Here is a 26,431-nt window from a genome sequence, read left to right on the forward strand (position 1 = left end):
TTTTAGTGGTAATACTTAAACCACAAAAAGCCCACAATTACTTTCAATGTGACTATGGGACTTTCAATTAGTTGCAGACATAGCTAGGCATATGAATCACCAAGCATAAAAATGAGTCAATTTTTTTTGGTGTTTTTAGTATATTTAACATGTTTGTTAAGTTTTTTAATGTATATATAGGTGTGTGTGTATATATGCATGTATTGAGTTTGATAGAGTATCTTAATAAAATCTTCTCATCACTCTTGGGATCAACCTTTCATGTTCATTCATCTCTTTTGATATATCTACTACCAAAAAATTTGACGTGCAATACACTAGGAAGCTACTCATATCATAATCCATAGGGAGTCTTATCTTATCCTTTCTTCACATGTACCTATTTCATAATACATATCCTTAGATCATCATGGTTATGAAAACATCAATTACAATTCTATTTTTTTTTCTACAATGTCACTTTGCTTTGGAGTCCTTAGTGTAAACATCTATATTCTGATTCCGTTTTTGACGTAATACTTAATAAATTCCCAAGAAGTATACTCTTCACCACTATCATATCTCAAAAGCCTCATATTTATGCCAATATCCTTCTCTACAAGTGTCTTGAATACCTTGAACTTATACAATACTTTGTATTTATCTCTAAAGAAAGTTACCCATATCATTCTAGAGTAATCATCAACAAATAACATGAAATAGTTATCACCATGATAGATTTTTGTCCTAAACACTCAAATTAGTATGCACTAAATAAAATATATTCTTAGATTAATATGATGTACAACTAAAATTAGAAGTAAACTTACCTAATTGGTATTCCTTACACATACCATTGTCTAGCTTGACTAGTAGTGGTGACAATCCTCTAACTGCATTTGTCTTACTTACTTTTATCAAGCTATCAAAATTTGTATGATGAAATATTGTATGCCACAAAAAACTATCCTCAAATTTAGCAAAAAAATTAGTAGTAGTACTTGGATGAAAATTATTACCTTTTATTTGTCTTCTAATAGCAATCAAATCTCTTGAGCTTCCTAGTATCCTACACATACCTTCTTTGAACTCTAGATAATATCCTTTATCATTTAATTGACCAAAAATTAGTAAGTTATGTTTGAATCCTTCTAAAATATTGACATTAGTATAACTCTTTTCATTATGAAAAATATAACCTTTATCTTTTACCATACAAGGTGAATTGTTACCAAATTTGACCACACCACCACCAAGTTCTTCCAACTTGATAAATTTACTTCTATCACCGATCATGTGATGTGAGCATCCACTATCAATGATCTAATAATTACTATGAACTAAGTGTGAAACTAAGTCCTTCTCACCTTCTATATTCTCCTCATTGATCACAACAAACACCACCTCTTCCTCTTTGTTATCTTTTGACTCCTTATCTACCACACCTTCATCTACTGTAACATATCATTCATTCTTTCCCTTTTCATTAGATCTTTTGATCTTGTCCCTTTTCTCACCATTAGGACACCTAGGATCAATACATCCTATCTTCTTGCATGGAAAATATTTAAATAGTAATTTACCTTTGTAGTTACTAATATACCTTTAGGGAATCTCCTTGTAACTAGGGCTTTAAATTCTTCTTTCTTCTTGTCTTCATGAAAAAATGATTCAAGCTCTAAGTAAACACTTTCCTTGTTAGATTTCTTTCCTAGAGCCAAAGATACAAAAGCCTTGAAAGATTCTTCAACTTTAGAAACACTATTGTTAAAATTAGTCAACTCAAAAGAAGTAATCTTTCTAGTTAATTCATCAATGCATAATTTTTTAATAGTTATCAACTCATGAATAACAAAAAATCTAATGGAATAAAAAGTTAGCAAGGTTCTCAATATTTTACTTAGCACATATTCCTCATAAACGGTACCTCTAACACTTCTTATTGCACCAAAAACTTATTTTATCCTATTACCATACTAAGAAACACTCTCCTCTTCCACCATTTTCATGTCATCATGATTTCCCTTCAAACTATTTAACCTAGATCTTTGCACATGTACATATAAACCATTGACTAAATTTAATATTTTTCCAAACATCATAAAAATAAATATCAACAAACTTATTATCAAATAAAGCACTTAGAGGGACTTCTAATGCTTGAATAATCTCTATCCATACCTTCAATTAATCTGCATTAAGTGTCCTGATAGGTGTAACCTATTTGTTCTCAACATGTATCTAGAAATGTGGTTGCATTCCTTTGAGATATATCTTCATTTGGTCACACCATATGGAGTAGTTTTACTTAGAAAAAATTGAACCTTCCTTCATCATTTACATATTTTCCTTAAGATGTTAACCTTACCACCAAGAGGACCTAGACTATGATACCACTTGTAAGTATTATAAGCTCCAAGCTAATTGAGAGAGGGATATATCATTAATGTATCAAATACAAAATTTTACCAAATATACAACCCAAATTAGATATATTTATTAAGTATTCATTTATATAAAACCAAAATTTATTTGTGAATAAATAAGAAAAATAACACATAAAACCATCTAAAATGTGCATCATAAGAACACCAAGATCTTTCACATAGAAACCCTTGGTTAGAGGGAAAAATCATGGTGGAAATTGATATCCAAAAATATTTTCACTCTTTTGAAGTAGGTCTAGTTAAATGCCTATCCTTTTCATGAGTTTAAAATGATGCTTAGTAAAGAGAGAACCTTGTTAAAATTCACTCAATTAAGTTATTTTCTCTAGCACTATTAGGAAGAATATCTTATTAGGATTAAACTTGTGAAAGGACTTAAAACTCAAGTTAATGAGCCACCTTGATAAGGGATTTAGTCTTTAGACCTATTACGATCATTCTCACCCTATTTGGAAAGACCTAGTTAAGGGGTTTAGCTTGGAGAACCTATTAGGATTCAACAAGTGAAATAATTTGAAAGTAGCACTTCTCATTTTTTTGCATGGACCCAATAGTTTTGTAGGCCTTGATTATGTAATTTATCCATTATCAATATTTTATCACACCCATGATCCATGATTAGGATGGAAAAGAACATCATGAGGAAAAATGTTAAGTTGATGACTATGCTCTCTTGCATCTCAATAATGGATCACATAGTGTGATCTAAAACATCAATAAGATTTTACACAATCAAGCATAGAAATATTTCATAGCATGATATGGATTGTAGAAATGCAATCAATTTCTCATTCATTTCTCAATAAATTATTATTTCCTTATGTGGTTTGTTCTTTCCCTTGAGTATGAGGATTTTCCTAGTGTACCTCTAATGTTGTTTTATTTTTTAAAATTATGTCCTATTTGTTTTTTTCTATTATGGTTCATAAATTCACCACAGTTGCCAAAGCCACTAAGAACTTATCTCTTGCATTACCATTCCAAATGAGTCGATCATCTTCAATACATTTGATCACTAGTGATTTAAGAGAAATCATCACTTGGGAGATCATCAAATCAACCTCCATTAGATTAACTCAGTCTTCATTATGCCAATAGTCACACACCAAAGATCCAAAAACATAAATGCATCTCTCCTTAAAAGGGGCATAATCAACACAAACAAAGATGAGAACCTCAAATATCCACTTATCCTCCTAGAAGTCAATAGTCCAACCATTTCCAAGTTTCTATCTAGCTTTTAATTTGATAGTTTCCTTTTCCTACTAGATGAAATTCTAGAAACTTGACCCTTGAAAACAACATTTAAATCTAGAAGATCCCCAAAAATTTTGGTTGGTATAAAGATATTTACTCTTTATAATATTTTTCTAGTCTTTGTTATCCTAAAAAAATCACCATATTTGTTTATTTGGCAGAGAAACATTAATCAATCCGATGGAATGAACACCCAACCCTTCATTGGATTTAGCAGAATAGACTTTATCTTAAGCCACTATGGCTATTCTGTTTTTAACTTTCACTCAAGACTAGAGAAAATTCCTTTGGATTTTTTTGATGGCTTCCACAAACTTACAAGACATCCTAAACAAACTCATAGGATAAACTGGGAGATTTTGAAGAGTAGATTTGATAAGGTGTAGTTTACTAGTCTACCTAAATAAAGCCCCTTTCCAACCAAGCAATTTATGATTAAATCTGTTCACCATGGCTAACCGAAAGGAGTATAAACACTTAGGGCCTAAGATTAATCCAAGATAGGATGCTGATAGATTGTTAAGGGTAATTGAATATAGGATGCTAACATATTTTTAATTTTTTAGTCTAGAATACTTGCTATCCTTACTTGTCCATGGGCCGGGGTATTGATCAAGTAGAGAGAGCTCTTATCTCAATTGATGAGATGGCCCATGGATTTATCATAGACCCATAGACAAGCTTTGAAAGATTTGACTTCTTTAATGGAGGGATCTCCCATCATTACTATGTCATTAGAAAAATTTCTCATGCAAGTAGACTAGGTTATATGAAGACAAATAAATCCACAATTTCACCATTAGTCACTTCAACACTCTAGTACTTGCTAAGAGTCTCAACCATAATGGAAAAAAAAAAAGGAGAAATAGAATCTCCTCATCTTAATCCCTTGGAGGGTTTAAATTTTTTAGAAGAAGACCCATTGACAATTACTGTAATAGAAGAAGTGCCAACTTGATGGTTAACTAACTAAATGAAGTGATTCCTGAAACCAAAATTCCTCAAAACTTTCATCAAGAACTTCCAATCCACCTTATTGTAGGCCTTTGATAGGTATAATTTAAGCATAAAATATTGACTCTTAAAACTAATGATAGAATGAATCACTTTATAAACTTTAATTATGTAATCTAGAATCTGTCTCCCAAGCACAAAACCATTTTTATGGGGAGACATAATCCTAAGCGGGATAGAGAGGATTCTTGTAGTCAAGACTTTGGAGAAAACCTTGTAAATGGAATTGAATAGGATAATGGGTCTAAAAGCATCCACAATTTTAGCACCCTCCTTTTTGGGAATCAATAAAATGAATGTTGAGTTCATCTCTTTGAAAAATTTCCTTGATATAAACAACTCTTTCACTACTGAACAAATATCAAAACACACCAGACCCCATAATTGATGAAAGAAGAACACTTGGAAACCACCAGAGTTGGGTAATTTCTTCCCTTCAAACCAAAAAACTTCTTTTTTGACTTCTTCATTTGATAGAATACCTATTAACAATTTATTTATGTTATCATACAAAATGGGTGAGATAGAATCCAAGAGAATTTCTTGGATAGCATGGCAAAGAGTGTGGTCTTTAGCTAATAAAGAAGAGAAGAAATCCATAAGAATATGAAATATCCCCATCAGACTTTAAAACACTATTCTTTGAAGAAATATTAGTAATTATGCTAGTAGCTTTATGTCTAGAATTCATAATATGAAAGAATCTAGAAATCATGTCTCCAGCTTTTACCTAGAGGGCCCTTAACCTCTTCCTCCAAAAAATTTCTTCTTTAGTGACAATGTCATGATACTTGACAAGAGATAATTTCTCTTTATCTTTTATGCCTTAAGAGTCCCCATCCTTTAAAATAGCCCTTTTCACTTCATCTAGCCCAAGTTTAATGTCCTTTTTATGAATGAAAATGTCACCAAAGGTCTCCTTATTCCATCTTTTCACCCTGTTCTTAACAAAGTGAAATATCTTCACAGTTATGAATATTGTCGAACCTTCCATCCTCACCCACCACCACTCTTCAATGACATTTATAAAGTTTGGATGTTCCAACCACATCTACTCAAACTAAAAGTGAAATTTATCTTAACCCCCACTGGTTTGATCGACAAGGAGACCAAAAAATGATTAGAGCGAATTTTAGTAATTGAAGAAGAAGAGAAGTTAAAATTGTTAAGCCAATCAACATAAATAAGTGCTCTATCCAATTTGACTTGGATAAGGTTCTTATCCCTTCTATAATTAGACCAAGAACCCCCCTTGAAGGTCCACATCTAGTAGAGTCAACTCGTTAATAAAATTCATAAGATCCATACACCCATCAAGGTGAGCATGTCTAGTAATACCTCCCATCTTATCACTAAAATTAAGAGGAGAATTGAAGTCCCCCATAACAAGATAAGGATCATTAAGGAAGGGCTTCCTAATATCTCAAAGCCTTTCCCAGAAACTCAACCTTCTATTTTTAGTATTGGGTGTATATTTATTTAAAAGGACCTAGGCATATTTAGCTCTAATGTGAGTAAACCTAATAAAGATTACGTTATTTTTAGAAAAAGATGTCACCTAAAATAAGGAAGTCAATCCAAAATACAACAACAAAAGTTGAATCTCCCTTTGAGTCACAACCAACCACTTTCCCATTTTTGAAGAAAGAGATATTTTCCACTTTATCTTTAGACATTTTAGTTTCTTGAATCATAACAACACCAAATTTGCAATCCCAAATAAAATTCCTTAGCACATCTTATTTGTGATGGATATTCAAACCCCTTATATTTCATTAGATAATCTTTATTTAGGATTTGGTGAGAAGATCTCCTAGGTGGTTTTTTGTTTTCCATCCATAGTGTCTTATTTGCTAGCAAAATCCCTTACCTCCTTTTCAGATTTATTATTGGATCCAAGCTTCTTACACCCAACATCAGGCTTAAGTGTTGTAGGTAACTTTGATTATAGAGGATGACATTGGATGTTTATTCTTATATCTATAATTCACAAATTTCCATTGCAAGTCTTTAGAGGAGCTTAGAAAAGATAGATTCAACCTCTTAGAATCTTCACACTTTAGAACTCTGGAAGGAAAGCTAGTTGTAGGACTAGAAGACACTTCTTTTGCAATAGGGGGCCTAGAGAATCATCAACCATATCCTTATTTTTTTAAAAATTCACTACCACATCCAAGATAGATCCCTTTAATCCTAGAAGTACCACATGAATACTTTTTGTAAGATCCACTGAATCGGAAAAACCAACCTATTCACAATCACACTAATTCCAAGACTTGACAATCCCATTGACTTCCACTGCAAGGGGATCTTGAACAACCTCAATATCAATTTTCCTTTCTTTCATTACACCATAAAATAGGGAAACATGAACATCAAAAGTAGGGGGATATGACAAAGGGGAATCCCAAGTGACTAAAAAGAATTTTACACAACCAAGGATCCCAAGGAAGACTTCCACAGAAGGGGACACTAGGGCATGCCCAAAACACTAGATTGGAGCACCATAGGAACATAAACCTAATTAGGTTCCTTTAGATACACCAGGGTCAACTAGAGGTCAAAACCTACTACCACAAGAGATGGAGACCCAACCAGATCAACCTTATTCCCATACAAATCAGATGTGCATAATTTCAAGGGTTGGTTATATAAGGGTATATGCATCACTACCTTGGCATGGATCCCTCATTTTGATGTCAATATGTCAATGCCTTTGTTTCAACCTCATTGGATCTCTTTCCTGAATCTTCCTCTTGAATATAGAGACCCCTCCCTAGTTAAGATTTTGGCCAATAAAGTGGGGATTTTTATTAAGCATGATTTGGTTCCATTTTTAGCCTAATCTCCCAATTAGTGTTTGTCTTCTTATGAAGAAAATGGACTCCTTACCTTCAAAAATTTCAATTTGTTCTAAATTTTGGATTTGGGCTCAACAAATTCAATACATTTGGATCCTTCTACTATAGAAATTAATGCAATTTCCTTAGGACATTTTTTATATCAGTGTCAATAGTCTCCTAAGGTTTCTCATGACATTTGTTAGAGTCTAGTCACTGATCCTAAGCTATGTCCATCTGCTTGCTCTCACCCTCCCTTAGGATCTCCCCCATTGCATTTGATTCCTTTTATCCCTAATATTCTAAAACTAATGGAAAATTCCCTAAGGGAGCCTTGGTTGTATCTATTTTTTTCTTTTGGTTTAGTTTTGCATTCTATTTTGCAAGTAACTTCAATGTTTCATAAATATTTTTTTATCTCCTTCTTCTCCATCATTAACATTATCTACATTAATATCTAAGATGTTTACTCCTCAGTCTTTTTGTGTTGGTGGTAATACTTGTTCTCTTTGAGCCTTCATCTCTCCCATTTCTTACACTATAGTTTTTGCTAAATCATTGTTCTCCACTATATCTTGTTTTCCTATTTCTTTTGCTCATTGTGTTGACGTCCATTAATGATTCATACCCCCCTTATGAAGATCATGATATTGTGCATACTTTGGTTTTCAATAGCCAACCCTTTGTCCCTACCCAATGTTTCTCTTCCTCTCCCCTTTTTTTTATCAAGAGACCCACCTAATGTCTAATAATATTCTTATCTCAGTAGCCTCATAGTTAATTGATGAAATAGTTGTTGAAGAAGGAGTTTGATTGAAAGATCCTTCTAATCTTAGTTCCACCCTATTTTTGCAAATTTTGATTTTTCATAGAAGTTATCTTTAGCCCAATTTGCTAGCACTTTTTCCCCTTTGATTTTTGAACCTAAAGTTAAAATTCCTAGGAAAAGGGGCAGGAAACATTTAGCTTGAAAAATTAAAGAAGAAATTGAAGCTAGTATTCAATCAACATTATTGGAATCCTTCTCACCCATTATTAGAACTAGGAGAGCAGCTCACTTTCTTGTGCCTCAATGAAGATTATGTCTTGGAATGTTAGGGGTCTAAATGCCCTTGACAAGAGAAGAAGAATAATTTTTTTTATTGATTCTTCTAAAGCAATTATCATTCTTATCCAAGAGTCTAAGCTTTCTCAAGAACCATATGATAAGTTTATCATGAAATTATATTCTTAGGATTTAGTTTATGTCCCATCTTCTAGTGCATCCAGAGGCCTTATTTCCCTTTGGAATAGTAAATGCATTAAAGGCCAAGTATTTTTTGTAAATCCTAATTGACAACTCATTAAAATTTCTTGTTTTGATGTTAATTTTTTCTTAATTAATGTCTATGGTCCGACTGCTCCTTAAGATAAACTTAATATTTGGGAATCTCTAACTAAACAATTTAGTAAGCTTGAAGATCTTCCCTTTATTCTAGGTGGTGATTTCAATTCCATCTCATCTTTTGATGAAAAAATTGAGGGAATCCCACAACACAAAGAGTTTTAGATGATTTCTCCTTTTTCATTTAAAATAATGCTTAAAGTGATATCCCTTTTGTAAATGGGATTTTTACTTGGACCAACTGTAGATCAACCTCTCCCATATCTTCTAGGCTAGATATATTTATCGTCTCTTCTAATTTAAAGCTCCTAAATTTTTTTGTCTCCTTTGATATCCTCTCTTCATCAAAGCCTGATCACTTTCCTATCCCCATTTCTTTATCTCCTTCACCAATGGTGGGTTAGCACTCCTTTCTACAAAGGAACTATAATGTTTCAAATCTTTTATAAGCTTAAGTTTGTGAAATCCAAAATTTTAATTTGGAACAAGGAAGTCTTTAAGAACATCTTTCATGAAAAGACTAGGGTAGAACATGATCTTAGCCTAATTTCTAATCATATTGTCAAATTTGGGTTAGATTCATGTAGAAGTGGATGTAAGATCAACTCCATAGCTCCAAAGAATCACCTATATGCGAACACATATCACAAAAAGAGAGAAGCAAAAAATATGGAGGCTGGAATTCCTAGATCCACAGATGAGACATTCTTGATGAGCAAAAAAAAGAAAATGGTATTATCAAAAGTGAATTAAATTACAAATAGAGATCATCCTTATAAAGGAGATCAAAACCTTAACAAGTAAAAGATAGGTTGCATGATAATAATTAATAAAATAATTAATTATTATATGCCTACAATTTAGCATAAATAAACTAGAGATAATAACTGACATAATAATTAAATCAAAATAATTTAATTAATAAAGAAATATCTTATTACTCAAACACACCCCGTTAAGATAAACTTAGGGAGTAGTTGAAAACCTAGAAACTATTATTGAAAGAAAATTTAGGTCCTAACAATAAGGCCTAATGAGGTACCTAGGCACAACCAAATCTCTATAAAGAGGAGAAATAGAGAAAACCACATCGAAAAAACCCTACTCCAAAAAGAGATGGAAATAAAATGCTCCAAAAGATAGAAACAAAAGGATGATCATGAAGAACACCACTGAAGCATCAAGCTGCAAACACTGCCAAATTGCTGATATGAAGAACCTCCACTGTATAGAACATGACCAGGTAGAGAAGACTAAGTTTGAAGAGCTGATAAATAAAATATGGAAGGCATCGTCATGGCCTCCATAAATAGGAATGAAAGAATGTCTATATGGTAAATGATCCATCTCACTAAAATGCATAGGTATCCAACCACTACAATCGCCTAGTACATATAATCAAATACTGAATACATAGCTCACTCCATCAAATCAAGAAAGAAATAGAACTAACATAACCCCCTATAATATTGAGAAGTAAGACATGAACACTAAAACTAAGTGCAATATCTCTTGCAAAAAGAAGAACTAGGAACATCGAGAGTGCAAAAGAAGTACAAACACCTATAATGGAAAGTGTCATCGACACATCATGAGGCTAATATCATGGAAGGAACAATCACTTGAAAAAGAAAGATGGCGAATATGGCCAACATGAAACCCCCCAAGGAACTTTATAATGTAGTGCGAGTATAAGAAAACACAAAGATGTACAAGATCCCAGAATGTAATAAAGTTATAAGGTTGATACAATAGATAGTACAACCCATGAAAAATCATCTAAAACAATAAAATCGATCTCTAGACCTAAAATAACCAAGATATCCATTAGAATACAAAAAAAACAAAAAAATGAATGGGATGTGCCTGGAGAAAAATCTAGAAAATAGAATGTCTCAAGATATGTCTCTCAAAGTGTAATATAGAACCTCTAACTTTGACCACACTAGAAGCCAAACAATATAAAATTCCAAATAAACTAAACCATCATGATGGGGTCATAATTGGCTTTTTGATACTTCTTTCGGATAAAAAAATGGAGTGTAAATGAGGAAGTTATAGCCAAAAAACCACATGTATGTCAAAAAAGTGTTGGAAGGGCAAAATATTTTTTTACTGCCTCAGGATCCATGCTAAAATTCCTCAAAAAATGTGTAAACTTGTACCAAAAATTACCTCAAGAAGCGTGCCAAGTCAATACCAAAATTGTCTCAATTTGTGTGCCCAAAAATCTCATTTTTTGTGCAAAAAATTCGCAAAATTGCCACCTCAGGAAATGTGCTTAAAAAACTTGATTTGTGTACCAAAAATCTTAATTTTCAAAAAATCTTGATTTGCATACCAAAAGATAGAAAATCACCACCTCGAAAAACATGCCACAACTCTCTATTTACATGCCAAAAATCTAAAAATCATTGCCTCGAGAAATGTGCACAATCTGGAAGAAATATTATTTAGCCTCAAATTCCAACTGTTTCCAAATTGGACAAATTTTATATGAAAATATTGGTTTTTGGGTGCTCTGAGCTCAATGGCGATGTCTATTTAGGTTCAAAATGCTTCAAAAAATGGTGACCCCATATTCAATACAAAAAAACTCTAAAAAGTGAAACCCTTTGAAAGAGAAAATATAGATCTGAAAGCCAAGCCAAACTTCTCATAAATGGAATAAGGACATGAAGATCTGGAGCTCTGATACCATGTAGAAGTTGATATAAGATTAACCCATCAACTTCCAAAAATCACTTGCATGCAAACACCTGTCACAGAAAGAGAGAAACAAAAGCTAGGGAGGCTAGAATTCTCATATCCACAAATGAGACATTCTTGATGAGAAAAAAAGAGATTGATATTATCAAAGGTGAATTAAATTACAAAGAGAGATCATCCTTATAAAGGAGATCAAAACCCAAATAGTAAAACCTAGGTTGCATGATAGTAATTAATAAAATACTTAATTATATACCTAAAGTTTAACTTTAGTAAACTAGAGATAATAAGCGATTTAATAATTAAATCAAAATGATTTAATCAATAAGGAAATATCTTATTACTATAGTGATTTAAATTAGCACCAAAACAAAAATCTCTCCAAAGCTATTGGGAAACTCTATGCTAAAGAGAAGAAATCTATTGGAGACAAAAATCTTAAGAACTTTGGTTGAAAGAGGTTGCTAGGAATACTAAGTTTTTTCATGTCGTTGCCAAAAGTAGGAAAGCTTCATCTTCCATCATTTCTATTAAAAGTGAATTTAAGGAATATCCTATATTCCCAACAAAAAATTAGCATTGAGGGAGTCTGTGTTTTAAAAAATTTACTTGCTCCTATCTTGTCCTAGAGTGAGACTAATCATGTTAGGGATGCTCTTCTTCAGTCCATTCTATCTTTGTTGATAAATCAAGCTAATGTCAATCTTATGAGTCCTTTTAGTATTGAAGAATTTCATTATATTTTCTTCTCTACGGCTCTAGATAAAGCCCCTGGTCTAGATGGTTTTACTATGGTTTTTTATCAAAAATGTTGGGATGTTATTAGTTTTGATCTTCTATTGGCTGTAGAAGAATTCCACAAGAAAGGCTATATCCTCAAAAAATTTAACAAAACTAATCTTACTTTGATTCCCAAATCTAAATCTCCTCAAAAAATTGTAGATTTTAGGCCCATTTTATTATGTAACTCCATCTATATGATCATTACAAACACAATTTATCTTAGGCTCAAACCTCGCATTCCTAGATTAGTTTCTCCTCAACAAGGAGGTTTCGTTCCTAGTAGGGATACATCTGATGGTGCATTAATTGCTTTAGAAGTTCTTCATACTATTGAATCTTCTAAAACTCCCTCATTTATGGTGAAGTTAGATATGATGAAAGCTTATGATAAAGTTAGTTGGTGATTCCTTTTGAAAATCCTAGCTAAATTTGGTTTCTCGGATCCTTGGTGCAAATGGATTAAGAAGTGCCTATCTGGTGCTTCTTTTTTAGTCCTTATTAATGGCAGCCCTTCTTGTTTCTTCCATGCCACCTAGGGAGTTTTCCAAGGGGACCCATTATCCCCCTTCTTATTTATTATCATGGCATAAACTCTTAGTAGATCTATTCAAAATTAAAATCTCCTTTCCAATTGGAAGGGCATAAGTATTCCTAATTAAGATTTATTTGTTACCCATAATTTCTTTGCCAATGACACACTTCTATTTGGTAGATCTTCTATTCAAGAGGCTATATTTATTAAATAAATATTGGACACATATACCTTCAGATTTGGTCAGGTCATCAATCCTCTCAAATCTAAAGTCTATATGTTCTTCACTTTAGATTTTGTTCAACAAAGAATCACAAATATCCTTTTACTTCCCTGTGAATGATTTACCATCCACCTATCTTGGTATACTATTCTTCCTTGGGCAAGTGAAAATATCATTTTGGGACAATGTTATAAGTAGACTCAACAAAGAGAATTTTAGCTTGGAAAGCACAATGGCTTTCTCTCTCTGGTAGGATCTTATTAATTAAAACCATTCTTCTGGCTATTCCTAATTACTATATTTCTATTCTTTAAGCCCCCATCTCTGTAGTTATTAAAACTAAAAAGATCATTCAATTTTTCCTATGGTCTTCTAATATGACTAATGCAAGTAAGATTCTCCTTATCTGTTTGCATAAAATTTCCATCAATAAACTATCTAGAGGGGCATGCTTGCACAATTTATCTCTTAGAAATAAAAATTTTGGTGGGAAGTTGGTTTGGAATATGTATTTCCAACCTCAATCCCTATGGTGTCAAATCATGCAAGAAAAGTATTTAGACTCCCCTTTTCCTCATAGAATTCTCACTATCTCTAATCCCCCTTCTAGCTCTCATACCTAGAATTTTATGATATCATCTAGAGAAGTTGTCACAAAGTATTTATCCTAGTAGGTTTACAATGGTTCTAATGTATATTTTTGCAAAGAATTTTGGAATGGTCTCCCTCCATTATGTTCCTCCAACTCTTTAAACGAGGTTATGAGGGTCTCTTCTCTTCTTTGGGGAGAATTGTTAGTGGACTATGTGGACTGCATTGATATTGTGTCCCATAAGGTGATTTGGAAAGATCCTTCTACCCTCCCTATAGACATAAACCTTGCTAGGGATTTCGTTGCTGTCCTTGCAAATAGATTAGTTTTTATGTCTAAAGGTAGTGACACATTTCTGTGGTGCCCTTCTAAAAATTCCTTATATTCTATTAAATATGGTTATGGGGCCTTACAACAAATGGTTGAGCATCATAATTCTCAGCGAGGTTTTATAGTTTGTTGGGACAAATGCATTCTTAGTGTTTTCTCTTGACTTGTTATCCAAATTAGGGTCTTAACTAGTGACAAGTTAGATAAATTCCATATAGCTACCCCTTTTAGTTGTGTATTATGTGGTTCTCACGAGGAATCAATTGATCATCTTTTTGTTCACTGGCACTCCTCTCTTTAATGCTGGTCCTTTGTCATGGAAAAATTGTCTATATCCTTCCCCTTTCCTAGATCCCTATGGGAGCTCATTCAATCCTAGCCCATTTTGTTTTTAATTTCAATTTTTGCATGTTTATGGATTATTGTTCCTTCATCAGTTATCTGGTCTATTTGGTAGGAACATAATAAAAGAATTTTTAGACAAGATATTTCAAATGTTTCCTTAGTTATCTCCATAATAAAAGGCTTATATCTAAGCAAGTTAATAGTATGTCCTCCAACCATTTTAACCTTAATTCCATCTTTTCTTCATGAGATAGTCAAGTAGCTTGATCTTGGAAGCTTATTTCCTTTCCCTCATCCCCTGTCTTTCCTCGTGTTAGAAAAATCCCTATTCCTAGAACATCAATTAAGTGGATTCCTCCCAATCCTTCTTATATCAAGCTTGATTTTGATGAATCCTCTAGAGGGAATCCTAGTGAGTCAGGTATTAGGGTTTTCCTAAGAAATCAATCAGGTAAAATTATGGCTTTCTATGCATCTCCTATAAGCCTTGGTACCAATAATATGGCAGAAGCTATTGCTCTACTTGAAGGATTAATTCTTGCTAAGAAGATGTCTTTTTCTAATTTGCACATTGAGGGTGATTCATCTATATTATTAATGCTTACATTCATAGGAACATTGATGATTGGCACTTAGGTTATGTTCTACATAAAATATGGAGTCTTATTGATTCTCTTGGTAATTTTCTTATTTCACATACATACAGAGAAGGCAATGCACTAGTAGATTGCTTATAAAATTATGGTTGCAATAGAATTCTTTTGGACTCTCACTATTCAATTAACTTGTTAGATAAATTCTCTACCATTCTTCCAATTATTTAGAATGATTCATCATAATATTGTGTTCGATGCATTTTGCTAAATATACTATATTATGCTTGTTGCCATCATGGCTTTCTTATTTGTGCAAAGCTGCCTATACATGTCCTATAATGTATAGTCAACCATGGTTGTAAGTAGGTACTCCATGATGATGCATTGGGATATTTTAAGCATTATAGAATATGTTTATTATTTTGGTGGCTAAGTGGGATATCCATTTTTCACATATGTTTATTAAGTTTTAAGTTGAGCTGGCTCTTTATTATTCCTTAAGATGATGTGCCATCATCAATCAATTACCATCATCCCAAGTTGGCCTCCTCATTATTTATTCTTGATGGTCTACTTTTTTACTTGAGCTGCCTTATCCAAAATGTACTTTTCCCCTTTGCATTTTCCAACTCCTGGTCATCCTTGTCTGGCATCACTCAATATTTTGAGCATGTTTCTTGGATCTTAGATCTCTCTTTGCTTTTCAATTTTTTGCAAATTCTTTCAAAACATTCTGATGGCATAACTTTCCATCATGTGAGTTATCTGTACTAACTCCCATATGTGTCTTTTTCACCATGTTGTTTGCATCCTTCATCTATTAAAGGGATTTCATATCTTTTTTTGCATTAGTTGTCATTATTTTTGAGTAAAGATTTTTCTCTCTTTAGTTTCCCTCTTTATTCTTATTTATGGATACTTTGTTATATTTTCATTAAGTTTCCATTGGTGTTTTTGCTTGCATCGTCTTGCACTAGTTTTTTATCCTCAATCTTCCACCCTTTGCAAAATGTTGGGCCACTCCAGCTTTTTGGTTGGTGTAAGTTCTCCAGTTGAGTGATGTTTGACTTGCTCATCACTTCATATGGATTACTATCCTAAAAGGTATAGAGTGTTGCTAGAAGTCAAAGAGTGGGAGAAGTCATTTCTTGGATGCATAAAAAATGGCATACTTGCCTCCATGTTTTTGTGTGATTGCCCACATATTCATTGTGGTATCAAAAGGATTATTGGGTTTGATATTATTTTTCCTCTAGGAAAATAAATTATTTATCCTTCACATATTTTATCAATTTTTTCTCTAACACTTTGGATTTGATTCAATTCCCTTTTCATCTTGAGCTGATCACTAGCAGATATGTCAAGTTAGTATTTTTGCAAGGAAATAAGATCTCTAAAGCTTGTCAAAAATATGACTTATGGGGTGTTGTTGCTGTAATAGGTAGTCTCTTTCATCATCATGCAGTCCTTAGCAATCATAGAGTCTACATGGTTCTCAAGAGTATTAAGAAGGCCCTGAAAAGAAAATCTTTTTGCTTGGTCAAAGTTGCTCTCCATCAATATGGTGGTTCTTTGTCAAGGATTGTGTTAATAACATTCACCAGTTAGTCTTTTCTATTCTGGATTCGCTGGAGCAAGATTGTTCCATTATTCCACCCTCTTAGCCCCTCACTCACCCACAACTCTTAGCCCCACCACAACCCCTTCCCAATCTTAACCTTAACCTTGGTTATGTTGATACCCCCTCTATTTTTATGGAAGACTTAATTTTTTTTATATTATGCTGCGAATCCTACTCTCTTTTGGTTATTTGTTCTCTGTTATGTGTGTAGGTTTCATATACAAGGTTCTTGTATATCTCCCGCCTCCATTTTTAAAGCATCCCTCTCTATCTTGATAGGCAATGTTCATATATAGATTTGAAGGCATCATCTTTCTCAAGCTTAAATTAGTCACATCGTCTCAAATGAAGGAATATTGATACAACATCTTCTTGCTCCCGTTTCCACATTTTGTGTACTCTATAAATTCCATCCTATTCTCAGCAATGATATGTTTTTTGTATCTTTTACATGTCACTGAGATATATGTAACTTCCCTTTGGGCCAAAAAGTGATGTAGTTTTTTGGGTTCAGTCATCAAATCCCATATTTTAGACTCTGATGTACTTTGGAGACACTATTTTTGGAGACTCTTAATTTATCATCCTTCTAGTGATCCTTCTATTCTATCTTTTTTTCTTGATGGGGTCATGAACAAAGTTTTTCTTCCTATTTCGTTTCTCCATGAGTCCCTTATTTTAAAACTAGTAAAAATTGTAAAAAAAAATAGTATAATATATCAAGTGGCACTACCACCTTTTGGAAAAAAAATATCATATTTGTAAGAGTTTCTCAATAATATTCCAAAGAAAATATGCATTAAATTATGAGAATACTAACATTAATTCATATGTTCAAAATAAACTAAAGTATGATTAATTTAAGTAAAAGTGTATATCAGTACTACCAATCATACATATTTATAATAGAAAAGACATCTTTGGAATAAAATTTTAACAAAAATAAATTGTATTTTTCAATGTTTATCATTTCTCCCCTTCTTGAATTGCATGGTGTCCCCATCATGGATCAAACAAATTTCTATTCTGCTCCTCTATATAAATTGATAGACAATATCCTCTAAAGTTGTATGCAGTATAAGGCCTACTTGAATGATAGCCATTATCCCTTTCGATAACATCCCTCCAATTTGTAAATGCCTAGCTATCATAGGTGAAATATTCCATTAACTAGACTATTAGAGTCTTCTAGGGTTCTGGTAGTGAAACTCTGTTAATTCCCTTTGTGTTACTATTACTTTTGATAATCTTTGGATACTTCTTGCCCTCTTGCTCATGATTCATCTTCTATTTACCTCATTCAAAAAAATTCCTCTTTTCTATCCCTAACTCTACAATAATCCTAGTATTTATCTACAAATACATCTTTTATTTCTTCCCAACTTGTGATAGATTTATGTTGAAGACCCATAAACCATCTTAAAAAAGATTCCTTCAGTGTTGAAGGAAAAAAAATTCAACTTCTAATCATTAGTGGTATAGTCATAGGTTTTATAGAAGACTTTGAATTCAAAAAGGAATTGATCAAAGACCTTTAGAAGTTTTCCCTCTAAATTTTGGAAAATTTGTTGGTGTAATATTTTTCATAGGTGGTTCATCATTATGTCTATTTCTATCTATAGGATATTGAAATGTCCTATGGGGTTGTTCATCTACATTTTGGTCACCCATATTTTCTTCATTATGGTTCACTTGCTCCTTGTTATGCTTTTTGTTTTGTTCTTCAATATCTTCCTCAATATGTTCTTCAAATTGTTCCTCAATATGGTTGTCAGGATTATATTCCTCCTGATACTATTTGTGTTGTTGTTGATGTTCAATGTTTCCTTCTTTCCAATTGTGTCTGATGGGAAGGTATTATCCAAATTAATCTCTAGGTAATCTATTATGTCTCATCAAGATTAAAACACAAGATCCTTACAAAAACTTCAATTTATTGTAGAACTAGACTCATTAGGCTGTATGTATCCTTGACAATGGTGCCAAAAATGATGTGCAAGATTGTTGCTTTGTCAACTTGAATCATTTACTTTTAATTCAATTTTGAGCAGGGTCTATACAAGGTGATCTTCTATAAGAACCTTGACAAGACACTGTGATTTTTTTTTGGGTGGAGGAGGGGGATTGAACCCTAAAATAGTGACTAACTTGAAATTTTGGTTGAATGAGGAGCTATCTAGAACTCTCTTACTTCTCCCTTACTCTAGTAGAAACAAAAAAATGTATCCTGTGAGCTAAAGGACCTTAATCTTTGAACCTAGAATTGATTGTGAATACTCTCCCTTCAACTTCAACAATTAAGGTAAATGGAAAAAATTCTAAGTCTAATTTTCTTGGAAATCAACTATATAAATCACTGTTCATAAATCAAAAGATTCCTAAAATAGACAGTTCAGAGATTGCTGGGGAGATTGGGCGGTCTACAACTCTGTACTTCTGGCTCATATGACATTGCTGGCCCACCCCATTACATGTGTTTTCTATCGTGTCTTTTTTCTTGCCTTTATGGTTTTGCATTTTTTTATTGTCTTTTGGCATCCTTTTACCCGTGCTTTTTCCTCTCTGTGTGTCCTGCTCTAGTTTTCGTGGGGTTTTTGCCTAGTATTTTTTGTGCCAGTTTGTGTTGGTCATTCGACCCCAACATTGGCTTGCATATGTCACAAGGGCTAATGGAGGGAAATAATGTGATGATGGCAAGTGAACTGCTTGGAGATTCTATGGGAGAAAATGATGAAAAATTGAGGGATGCTAATGGTTCAAGTAATGATAAACTAGAGATTTTTGGTAATGATGGAAAGGATGGAGTTTGTAATGGTATCATGGATAATGGTGCCTCTAAGAATAGGTATGAGAAGCCTTTGTATAAGGCAGTGCTTATGGAGAATTTGGTGCCAATATGCCCTGAAATGGCTTGCTTCGAGAGTAGGTTTGAAAGGATTCCAATTGTGGAGTGCTCAAATGGAAACAGGGAGACCGTAACCCATGGAGATAGATGGGATGTAGACACTAATGGGGGAGTCAAGTAGGAACATGAAAGAGGGAATGGTAGGAGCCCTTCTGACGGTTTGAAATCCCTAACCTTATCTCCCAATGATGATATGATTAAAGCTATTAGAGTGGAGCAGAGTAGGTTAAGAAACATTTCTATATTCTTTGTTTGTGTAGATGTCAATGCTTTTCCTTCACATAAGTTCCTTGATGATTGGTTAAACACTGTGTGGGGGAATAAATTTGGATTGCATGTTAATTTTTGTAGAATGATTCAAAAAGGGTTTTTTCTTTATTTTTACAAAAACCCATAATGTGCAAGAAATAATATTAAAGAAGGGTTTTTGGAATGTAGGGCATTCTTTATTTAGAGCCTATCCTTGGTTTGCCAATGGTAATTTTGATGAAGTTATCAAAAAATCCACACCGAATTGGGTGGAAATCAGAAATCTTCATGCTGAATTTTGGCCTTTTGTAACACAAATTTTGAAGCCCCTCGGGTCAGTTTTACAAATAGAAGAGACAAGGGTTACTCTTCCACATTTAAATGTGTGTGTTCTTGTGGCTCTCGACCCAGATGTGATTTTTCCTTATGTTATTTCCTTGAATTTAGAAGGAGAATGTTATTCTTGGGAAGTATATTTGTTGGGTCATTTGCATGCTTGTTTTCATTGTAAGCTTAATGGGCATTTTAAGAAGAATTATCCGACCCATAATCTGTATTTTGCTAAAGCTAAGATGAAATTTGATAATACCAAGGAATTTACTCTAGACAAGGTCAATGTTGCTGAAGTTTCAAATAAGAATGATATCCTCTCTACTCCAAATGGAAAGGTGGATGGCGGTCTATCTAACCAATCCATGCCAACCAAAAGCCTGTCTGAAGCCGATTCCTTGGAATGTTGGGGGTTTATCTCTTTAGATAATCCTTTGAATGATAAAGATTTTGAGGTGATCCCGGCTAGTCAAGTAGGTCAGATTCCTAGTGAGTCTCATCCCATGACCCAAAATATTTTAAATGAAGAAGTGGCTAAGGCTAGGAGTGAGGAGATCCCAACCAGATTGAATGCTCACCAACTTGCTCTTAGATCCATTAGTGAGAAGGCTAAGGATTTTAATAGCAGGGGTGGTATACTTAAAGAGATATATACTCCCCCACTTGTGATCCAAAAAACTCTTGATACAGAGGTAGGGAGGCAGTTTACTGAGGTTGTGAAAAAGAAAAGGAAAACTTATGAGAAGAGATTGATTTCAAGGAATGCTGGTGGCATGAATGTCATCTTGAATTGTTTCAATAGATTCAACAAGGTTCCCAAGACTCCTATACATCCCCCTTCATGATGTTAAACATTCATAACTGGAATTTTAGAGATTTAGAAATGACTGATAGGAAGTATATTGTTAGGAGGTGGTGTAATAAGTTGAAAGATAAAGATATTATTTGTTTGCAAGAAATTAAAGTGGTCGGTTATCAAGCATCCTATATTAATAAATTCCTACGGGATGAAGCTATTGGATTTCACTTTGAACATGAGAAAGGTAAAGGAGGAGTGACATTACTAGTAGGACCCAAGTCGATAGATTCTATTCTGCAGCATGGATGCTCAAAGTGTCAAAGGGCACTTTGGGTGACTCTTAAAGTTGGGGAGGATACTATTGGTATTTGTAATATTTATGCCCCTAATGAATAAAGGGATAGAATTATGTTATGAGAGTGGTATTCTTCTAACTTACCAGAAGCATTCTGGATTTTTTTTTGGTGATTTTAACATGATAGAAGATGGTTGTGATAAACAAGGAGGATTGAAGCATCAATGGAAAGGCAATGAACATTTTTTTGGGTGTAAATTTATAAGATGTTTTAATTTGTTTGATCCACTCAAAAATAATAGGGAAAACTTTAATGACATTTAGTTTACCTGGTGCAATAATCAAGTGGGGTAGAATAGAGTTTATTGTAGATTGGACAGAATTTATTGTGATGCTTCATTTTTTTCATTCCAATCCAAAGAGGGCCATTCTCCTATTACTATGTCTCCTACTGCAATGTCTGATCACTTTCCCATTTTAGAAAAGTTGTTGATTAACAAGGGGAATGATGTTAATAAAGATAGTAGTAGAGTGAAAAGTTTCAAGCTAAATACATTGTTGCTAAAGGATCCTAATAATAAAGAGGCTATTAGAATGGTGACTTTGTTATCTAAACTTTGTAATCAATTTTTTAGGTCTATTAAGCAGTGGTGCCATTTAGTAGAGTCTTGGAAAAAGATTTATTAAATCATTGGGAAAAAAGTTGCCAAAGATAAAAATGATGAAGAGAATGATCTTCGATGCAAACTTACTAAGGCTGAATTTGATCTTCAATATTGTCCAGAGGATCCTATGCTATTGAATAAGTTGATTTCCATCAAGCATAAACTTGGATTTCTTCATAGATATAAGATCCAAGGGCAAAGGATTAGGGCAAGAATGAATTGGCTTAGAGATGGTGATATAGGGTCTAAATATTTTTTCAACATTATTAGGGCTAAACACAAGGCATAAAAGATTGAGAATATTCAAATTGAAGGTAGTAAAACTAATGACCCAAAGGCTATTAAGGATGCTTTTTATAGCTTCTACTCTCAATTACTATCTTAAAAATTTGATCATGATCAACATGTGCAATTGAGTGATTGTCTAAAGATGATCCCTAAGAAGGTTTCTGATAGTGATCGTGATAATTTGAGTAGAAAAATTACTCTATAAGAGATTCAAGAGGCTATCAAGGCCATGGCTAATGATAAATCTCCAGGTATGGATGGACTACTTGCTGAATTCTATAAGGATAATATAGATTGGATTGGGGAAGAACTTCTTCTATTCTATAACGATGCTTTTAATAATGGTTCTTTGGGTAGCAATGTGAATAGATGAATTATTAAACTGCTCCCCAAAGTAGGAGATAGATCGTTAGTCAAGAATTGGAGATCCATCACCCTTCTCAAATTTTCATATAAAATTATTGCTAAAGTTTTGGCTAGAAGGATTACAGACATTACTAAGAGTATTATTTCAGTTAGTCAAATAGGATTTATCAAAGGCATACATATCTTGGAGAATCTTATCACTAGTTGGGAAGCTATGAATTGGGCCAAGGATAGCAGGCAAGATGTGGCTATGATTTTTCTTGATTTTGAGAAGGCCTATGACAGGGTGGAGTGGCCCTTTGTGCTTGGCATGCTGAAGGATTTTGGATTTCCACATTATTTTTGCAAATGGATTGAAATTCTGTTTAAATATGCCTCCATAGTTATTGAGATAAATGGAGAATTTTTTGAACCTATTATGCTGTAGAGATCTATTAGGCAAGGTTGCCCTATTGCACTCTACTTATTTGTTATTACTGTTGATGCTCTATCCTATATTCCGAGGGATGCTTCTTTAGGACATCCTCTTAAAGGCATCTCCCTCCCTAATAAAGATGAATTAATTAATGCTCAATTTGTAGATGATATCGCTCTTTTTTTGGATCTTTCTGAAGAGAACATCTTTATGGCTCTTCACAGGCTTAATTTTTTCTGCTCTATTTTTGGAGCCAAAGTGGCCCCCCATAAGTCTTTTTTTATGGGGTGGAAGGAAGCTCCCCCTATTTGGTTAGCTAAGAAGGGGTGGATTTGGAATGGACCTAAAACTATTACTAGGTATCTGGGTATACCTTTCTCCCTGGATCCTTCATTTGTAAACATGTGGGAGTGGATATTTAATAAGATTAATGGTAAAGATTTGAGATGGCAGACTCACTCCCTTTCATTGATTGGGAGGGTTCAGGTGGTTTAGAAGGTCCTTTCTTCTCATCATATTTTCTTTGCTTCAACCTGGTTGTTCACTAAGACTCAATTTGGGATGCTTAAAAGGATCCTCAGAAATTTTTTATGGTCAAATGGCTTGGGGTCCAAAAAGAGACATTGTGTTAAGTGGGATTGGTGTTGTCTGCCCAAACAATTGGGGGGCCTGGGGATTAAGGATATTAAAATCTAAGGCATTGCTCTTGTAGCCAAGTGGATCTTCAAAGCTTTTTGGGGAAATGAACCTTGGAAAGTTTTGGTGAGATATAATGTTGAAAGGCCAGTCATTAAAAAAGGTAAGCAGTGGGATAACATTCCTTTTTGGGATATTATCATAAGAGATTTTAAGATGAAAGTGTTTGGATCTAAAGTATTCTCCTCTCTATGGTCTACTTGGACACAAGTGAGGGAGTTTATATCTTGTAGGTATGCCATTGGGGGTCCTCCTAAATATATTGTTACTATTGGAGTTGATGAAATCCAACTCTGAAGATGCTCAAGATCACCTACATGCAAAAACTTGTCAAAGGGAAGCCAAGGAGAGAAGAGCATGGAGCAAGAGAAAAATCCTAAATAGACATGAGAGAGAAAATATTTTACAATAGAATGCAATGTTGTGATATGAAAATACAATGAGGGAGCCTGAATATAAAGAGCTCCAGGAATCTCCTAGAACAAGCTAGAAGATGCTAGGAGATAAGTGTGACAACTAAGCATACATCCACATAAGGTGGAAAGTCCTCGAACAATGTGAGAGGATAAGTATGACTTAGGAGAGAACAAACTCTTGTATTGTCAACAAATTATAACTAACTCCTAGACTACAACTAATTAATGACTGCATTTACCTAAGTAAGCTTAAATAAATAAAATAAATAATTAGTAAATTAATTATTTACTCTAACACCCCCCCTTAAGTGCAACTTAGGGAAATGTCTTAAGCTCAAAAATTTAAGATGAAATATAGAATGGGTCCCGGCAACAAGGCCATGTTAGGTACCCATGAAAAATGCAAAGAGATGCAACCTCTATAAATGAGGAAAGAGAGAAAACCATGTGGGAAAAACCCTCCCCCAAAAAGAGTTAAGAACCTAGTGAAGAACTGAAGAAGCCTCCAACTAGGAAAATGTCCCCTAAAATAGGAATAAGGAGTGATCATGAAGAACATCACTGAAGCATGAAGAAGTGGAAAAACTCTGCCATTAGAAGAAAACTAGTGATCTGAAGAACCTCCATGGAAGAAGAAGGCAAGAATCGAGCATGTCTATATGGTAGATGATCCATCTCACCGAAATGCATAGGTAGCTAGCCACTACAATTGACTTGTATATAGGATCAACCACTAAATACATAGTTCACACTATCAAACCATCAAACCAAAAAAGCATTAGAACAATAGCATAACCCCCCCTTAATGCAGACAGGGTGAGATGACAAGCAACTGAGAAGGTGGGCCGGAGTCTCCTACAAACGAACCAAGAATGATGAGAGAGGAAGAGGTACAGACACCTATAAAGACATGATCATATTGATGCTACATGGGGCTAATGTCATGGAAGGGACACTCACTTGACAAAGGGAGAATGCCTGAAATAGAAAAAAACTATCTCCCCCATGGTGCTTTATGAAAATAGTGCATGTACAATTGACTCAAAACAACGCTCATGATCTCCAGAATGCAAAAGTGGCACTTTATCTTAATACGATACATAAAAGTGCTTCAAAATGATAGCTATAATGATCAAAACTAAAAACAAGCTGATACAAAACATAGTACAGCTCAAAAAAAAAGAAACCATGCCAGGAACATGATCCTTGGGCCTAAAACACTCAAGATATTGACCATATAGTAAAAATGCTAAAAATATGATAGAAAGAGAATGGGCCAAAAACTAAGGAAAAGAACCACATTTTTGAAAAGATGACAAAACCAGCTTTCCAAAAATATAAAGTTTTCAAAAAATTGACATGGGACACAAAAGATATGCAAGCCGGAGTCAAAAATAGAACTTCAGACTTCAACTACAAAAATGGGCAATAAAAAAACATCAAAACCTAAAAATACTTGCAGCAATGTCTCCTTCTTGGAACCAGCTTTTTGGCACTTCTTTCAGATTGGAAAAATACCTCTGTATGCTCAAGTTATGGACAAAAAATTGAGAGTAGGTCAAAAAGGACCCTGAAGGAGAGGCAGGAAGGTGATGATGCAGTGTTGACATCATGTTGATGTCAGCAATTTACTGTGTTAAAATTGATGGCCTGCGGCCCGTCAAGGCAAAAAAGAAGCCATGTGGCATGCCACATGGAAGGTCTATGTGGCAGCCACATGACAATGATGTGGCAGGGTGGTGATGTGGTAGGTTGAAATGGCAAGGTGCCATGTGGCACCTAGGCCACTCGCACCCCTGTAGGCTGCCAATTGTGCTGCAAACACTGAGTTGGAGTCAGGCAGAGCGGAGCTATCACTGAGCGACGAGCTATGCACCAAAAATTGCAGACAGGTGGAGGAACCACCAGAGGAGCGAAGGAACTACACGCTGTGATGGAAAGATGGTGATAGAAGCCATAGAGGAGGCTAAGTGCTGCTTGGGTGGCGTGCTGCTGCAGATCACCAACGGAGTTGAGCACAGGAGGGAGGTGCCACATGTGGAGGCCTCGGTCAGGAACATAACTGTTGTGGTGGGGAAAATGAGAGTCATCACTAGAGGAGTGGTGTGCGGGTGGCCCTGCGGTGGTGTTGGTGTGTTAAATATTTTAAAAATTTTTTTTGACTCTGCGACCGTACGATCTGTACGGAGAAGCCGTCCAACCAATTTTTTTTTCCTCCCAGAGCTCTGTCTCCAAAGTCAACAAATTTTATATAGATCCTAGCTAAAAAGTGCCTTTCGGATCCAATGGCAATGTCCGTTTGGGCTAAAAGTGCTCTGAAAATTTGCTGTTCCCCTAATTTGAAGAAAAAATGCA

The sequence above is a fragment of the Cupressus sempervirens genome, chromosome 10 (genome assembly GCF_028749045.1).
Source record: "Cupressus sempervirens isolate cs-2001-9-10 chromosome 10, ASM2874904v1, whole genome shotgun sequence".
Taxonomy (NCBI): domain Eukaryota; kingdom Viridiplantae; phylum Streptophyta; class Pinopsida; order Cupressales; family Cupressaceae; genus Cupressus; species Cupressus sempervirens.